The following is a 6,446-nucleotide window of genomic DNA, read 5'->3' on the forward strand; positions in this document are numbered from 1 at the left end:
CAATAAATCTATTTATAATACAAATAACTTTATAATCTAACTAATGATATTATTAAAACACGACAATTTTTTTACTTACTTTTACGAGATATTTTTATTATTAAAACATTCTTTTATATATATATATATATAAAATTTTATACAACATATTATCATCTCACTTGTATCTTACTAAGTAAGATATGGTATATTTATTGTAATTGAATGATTATTTATTACATACTTTTTTATCATCAAATATAATAATTACTCCACATCATATATAATAAGATACAAGTGAGATAGTGATATTATGTGGTGTATAACATTACTCATATATATATATATGTCAATTAGTAGTGACAGTTTGCTTGGATGTATATTTACTTTATTACTAAAACATAATTCCTCTTTTTACGTATGGCATGCAGCTGATCACAGTTTACTCAGTTCGGTATGGTCACTTGAGAATTTTGAGATAATAATTTTGAATTTTAAAATAAAATATTAAAATAAAATATTTTATTATTATTATTTTTTAAGAATTTAAAAAAATTAAAAAAATGAATTATTTATTATATTTGATATAAAAATTTTAAAAAATTATAATTATAAAATAAAAATTTTAAATTTGAGAAGAGAATATTGTATCGCCGAACCAAACCTTAACCGATCGAGTGTATTTTGAGTGAAAGCAACGGGTCCTATAGAAATCAATTAGTAAATCCATGTATGCACTCATTTCACTAGGTAAGAGGGCACAAAAAAAATTTAAACAACCTAGAAGTTCGTGGGGTTGGTGGTGCTGCACGTTAGCATTAATTTGTGAAACGAATTCATTGCCGCCATTACTTCTTGCCTACCTGGCTAGCTACCTCCAAAATGTACGTTGATCTGATATTCATGGTCGACATTGATCATCTGCTACCGATCGAACCATAAAATCTAAAGCAGGAAATTATGATCAAATTACAGCAGGCCGTACGTTCCCTAATTATTCCTTGTCATCGTGATCTACCGGCCTGTCGGAAAAAAAGAAAGGGTAATTAAATAGCAACATATATAAGTTCTGAATAACCTTAGGCTTGTTTGTTTAATTAAAATTAAAAATTTCATCTCAATTTATTATTATAATTTTTTTAAATTTTAATATAAAATATAATAAATAATTTAATTTTTTTAAATCTTAATATAAAATTAATATGTAAAAATTATATTATAATAATATTTTATTAATTACTATTCTAAACATCTCATCTCATCTCATTTTTATAACCAAACGGGACCTTGAGCGTTGCTACTCTTCAATTTTTTAATATATTTAAATATTTTTTAAATACTTACACTTCGCTAGGCCTCTCTCAGCCGATTGTTGCTTTTGCAACCTTTTTTTTTTTCTATTCCTATTTTTAATATATTTAAATATTTTTAAAAATAAAAAAATATATTAATACATTTAAAATCATTTTTTTAATCATTAAATAAAAATAAATTAACCGAACAGTCAAGTTGAGCAATACAAAGTAGAGGCATATTAGCATTTCTCACCTTAAACATTATGTAGATATATCATCATAAAATATATTTTATTAAAAATAATATTAATTTAAATTTTAAATATAAAGAAATCAATTTTAATACGTAAATTAGTATACGATTTTATTTATATGTAACAAAATTCAGTAAAAAATAAGACCGAAACAGCTCAAATGGTGGAACCGATCTAGTTTTAAATCGATTTGATTCGGAATCGATTCCCTTTGTTTCAAAATTGGCCGGAATCGGTTCGATTTGAATCCTATACTTTTTAAAATCGGATGAGATCGATTTGCTATATTATATATTTTAAATGAATTTTTTTAATATTATATATATTTAATATATAAATTATAAATATATATAAGATAACGTTATTATAATATATAACATAGAATTTTAATCTTAAATATAAAAATTTATTTGATCAAATGCTTTAATCATAATATATAATAATATTTTATGACTTAATAAATTCTCAATATATTCTTTTTTATAAGTACATTATTAAATTAGTAATACTAAATATAATGTATATTAATTACAATTTACATTTTATGGCATAATACTAATAGTCTAATACTATATTACTATTAGTAATATATTTTAAGTCTATATATAAATTACTATATAAATCACTATACTAAATAATTATATATAAAATAATGATATAGTAATACTAATATTATCACTATCAATGATATAGTTATAATAAATTAAAATCACTACAACAAATACTAAAATATAGATATTCTAATTACTATAACTAATATTAATATATATACTAATACTATTAAAACTGGAAAACTAGACTGAACTGGTAAAATTAGAGGTACTGGTTTAGGAGGGTAACTTGTGCATAATTAATTTTCGAAAATATAAAACCGATGCATACTAGTTCGGTATTATATTTTGTTCAAAACTTGATCAAACTGAATCAGTTACACCGCTAATGGTACATAGAAGGAAATGCTATTCCAGTGAGAAAATTCATTGAGGTTAAAGCTATTGTAGTTTTTTTTATTTAACAATTAAGAAATTTTTTTAATTAATTTTTTATTTTTCTTAAATATTTAAAGAGATTTAAAAAATATTTTAAAAAAAACACACGTTCGGTACCCACTCTCAATGTATTTTCTCAGTGAGTGTAGCATGGTCCATAGTACTAGGGCTATGCGCCGACTCTGATGGAGTTGAAGGAGCGACTTCCAACCTTCGACTTTGATTGGAGTCGAAGTCCAACTCCAATCGGACTTCAAGCTCCGATCGGAGTTGTCGAAAATCGGACCTCCGATTTGATTTCGATTTACTTAATCGGGCCCAATTGGGTCATTTCCAAGCCCTAAAATTCAAAAAAAAAAAAAAACATATTATGATAACCTGAGATGAGATGTGATATTTTAAATTTTGATAAACAAATGGAGATTTATATTAAAAATGTTAAATAATGGTTTATTGTGAAATTCATTATATTAGTTAGAGTAATAATATTTTTATATAAAATGATATGAATAACATTTACATCAACAACATATTTGATGTGTCATTAAAAAAAATTATAAATAAATTTGTACAAATAGATACAATTTTTATTAATCATTTTAGCTAGACACAATAACTAGAGAAATGTTGTTATTGTTCATTTAAAAGTTTGTATTCCATTAATTTAAATTAAATAATTGAATTTCGTTCAAAATGCACCGACCAATGTATGTAATAAAATATAAGGTACATATGTATTATGTATGCATATATCCACGAAGATGGTTGTATTAAGGAAAATATTACAGATTTGTCACAGCTCCTATCAAGCAATAAATCAGCAGAAAATTAGTTTAGAGTAGATCAAGGAGTGTATTTGCTGTCAGTTTTTATTATCTGTGTAAATGCTTTATTTCCATAAACAGCATTTGTATATTTCCATAAGATAGATCGGCAGAGCTTGTACTTAAAAGCAGTGTGCTTCCTCTTTATGGTATCAGAGCCAGTACTCTAAGTCAACACAAATACATCCGAGAGCTACTTGAGCGAACAAGCATGGACGGTGCCAAAGATGTCACTACCCCTCTGTCAACATCAGCTTGCTTAAAACTTGATGATGGCACTCCTTCATTTGATGCTACTGAATATAGAAAAGTTATTGGCGGGCTGCAATATCTCTCCTTGACAAGGCCTGACATCAGTTTTGCAGTAAACAAGCTCTCTCAGTTCATGCATTCTCCAACTACAACTCATTGGACAGCTACTAAGAGATTGTTACGATATCTGAAAAACACAATTTTTCATGGCATCTCCATTCGAAAAGCAGCTCATCCATCTCTCTTATGCTTCTTAGATTCAGACTGGGCAGGTAGTTTGGACAACAGGAGTTCAACTTCAGCTTATTTAGTTCTGCTTGGTTCCACACCTATCTCATGGAGCTCAAAAAAACAACGTTCCATTGCTCGTTCTTCTACCGAGGCTGAATATCATGCATTAGCAACCGCTGCTGCTGAGTGTATGTGGATTCTTTCCCTTCTTCAAGAACTAAAGTTTCCAATCACCACTCCTCCACTCCTGCTGTTATGTGATAATTTGGGAGCCACTCAACTTAGCTTCAACCCAGTTCAACACTCGCGGATGAAACATATCCAAATTGATCTACACTTTGTTCGTGACTTGGTTCAGAAAAATGTGCTCACTGTTCGTCATGTTCATACAAACGATCAACTTGCTGATTTATTGACCAAGCCACTCTCACGGCAACGAACAGATCATCTCAAGAACAAGATCGGTCTTACTGACGGAAGCCCGTTCTTGCGGGGGCGTATTAAGGAAAATATTACAGATCTGTCACAGCTCCTATCAAGCAATAAATCAGCGGAAAATTAGTTTAGAGTAGATCAAGGAGTGTATTTGTTGTCAGTTTTTATTATCTGTGTAAATGCTTTATTTCCATAAACAGCATTTGTATATTTCCATAAGATAGATCGGCAGAGCTTGTACTTAAAAGCAGTGTGCTTCCTCTTTAGGTTGCCCTATGAGATGAAATTTAGACCAATTAAATATTTTAGAGGTGATGTGGTAATAGTCTAATATACTTACTCTTAAACAGTAATTATGGCTGAAATTACAATCCAATTCAAATAGGCCATAAGAAAAAACATATTGAACAGTCCAAAAAAATAAAAATACCATCTGGAAGTTTGCAACACTGTGCTTTTTTGTTGGTGATATCTGAAATTAAGATAAAAAGTCACAATCAATAAAAGGAAAAAAGAAAATGATTTAAAAAATTGAACACGCTAAGAGTAAAATTTGATTATCATTTCTTACCAATAAACTTTGATTATCATTTTTCAGACTATCAATCATTGGAATGTATGTTGGGGTTCACAATTATATCTATAAAATCATAAAAAATAGAAGTTTAATAGACTTATGAAATTATATAAAGAATTAAATAAACTCAATTGAAATACTTAAATAAAGTTACTCGATTCAAGCCTAAAGCTCTTAGCATCAATGCCAATGGTATCTAGTCCAATGGGCATATCACTTATCTAGTTTTATGTGCAAACGAGGGCCGCCACAGTAGACAGTGACAATGAACTCCGGTAAAAATCCAATACTCTACCTCCAATGCTAAATACTGACTTAGAGGCAACCGTAGTGATATGAATGGCTAGCACATCTCGAGCAATACTAGAAATGATTGGATACTTGGGGGAATTAGCCTTCCATTAAGTTAATAACTGAAATATATTGCCAGGTGCCTCGACCTCTTCCATAAAATGCCGTTCAACCTCATAAGTACACTGTATAATATTCCTTGTTGTAATGAGTTGATGATACTGATTCATAATGTTGTAACCTCGACGGTGTGGATGCCATGCTCCATCTGGGTTAAGGTTATCGAAAGGAGGTGTCGGAATCGAGTGTGAGGTACCCGCTACAGATGAAGGTTGACCATTATTGTTGAAGTGGGAATATAAGTCGTCAAGATCCATTTTAAGTATTGGAATAAACGGTGCAGCCTTCACTGCCCCCATTACATAATTTGTCCAAAATTCTATTGAGGCCAACTTATATCGGGAGTCAAGAATCACAGCCATAAAAAGTAATCTATTTATTTTCTCAATATCCCCCAATATTTATCATATTTGGTCTGCATCCTTATAGCCATACCAGATAATAGTCTGCTAGGATCAGTACAACCTTCTTGCAAGTGATAGTGAAGCTCCGAAAGCTTATTGAAGAACAAGTTCATAGTCGTATATGAAGATCCAGATATCCACATAGTCATGTCATAAAAAACTTGCAAAAATGTGACAAAGTGCCCCTACACTAGTCGAATCATGTGTGTTCAGTGCACCAAGCCCCTTTCCTGTAGGTTCCAGCAAAGCATACTTAAGGCCCCCATCCTCGACCTCCATCCGCTCAAATGCTCTTTGGTACTTTTATGCCACATCCAACATAATGTATGTCGAGTTCCATCGAGTTAGAACATCCAAGCACAATGTTTTAGAATATGAAATTCCAAGTTGTTATGCTATTGCCTTGAACTTGAATAGCCTTTGAGGGTAAGCCCTTACATATCGCACAATATTGCGGACTCTGGTAATGGAATCATCAACTTCTTTTAACCCATCAAAAACAATAAGGCTGATTATATGAGCACAACATCGAGCATGAATAAACTCGTTGTTGCGGATGACATCAGCTTTCACACTTGTATTCCTCTTGAACCATTCAATTGCAGTGTCATTGGCACTGGCATTGTCAACTACAATATATAGAACTTTTTGAATTCCTCAATCTTTTAAACAATCATCCATCAATGCCCCAATGGATGCACCATTGTGATCAATAATTTATTTGAACCCAATAATCTGTTTTTTCAATATCCACTTACTGTTGATGTAGTGTGCTGTGATACACATGTAGGAAAT

The sequence above is a fragment of the Carya illinoinensis genome, chromosome 5 (assembly GCF_018687715.1).
Source record: "Carya illinoinensis cultivar Pawnee chromosome 5, C.illinoinensisPawnee_v1, whole genome shotgun sequence".
NCBI classification, from domain to species: domain Eukaryota; kingdom Viridiplantae; phylum Streptophyta; class Magnoliopsida; order Fagales; family Juglandaceae; genus Carya; species Carya illinoinensis.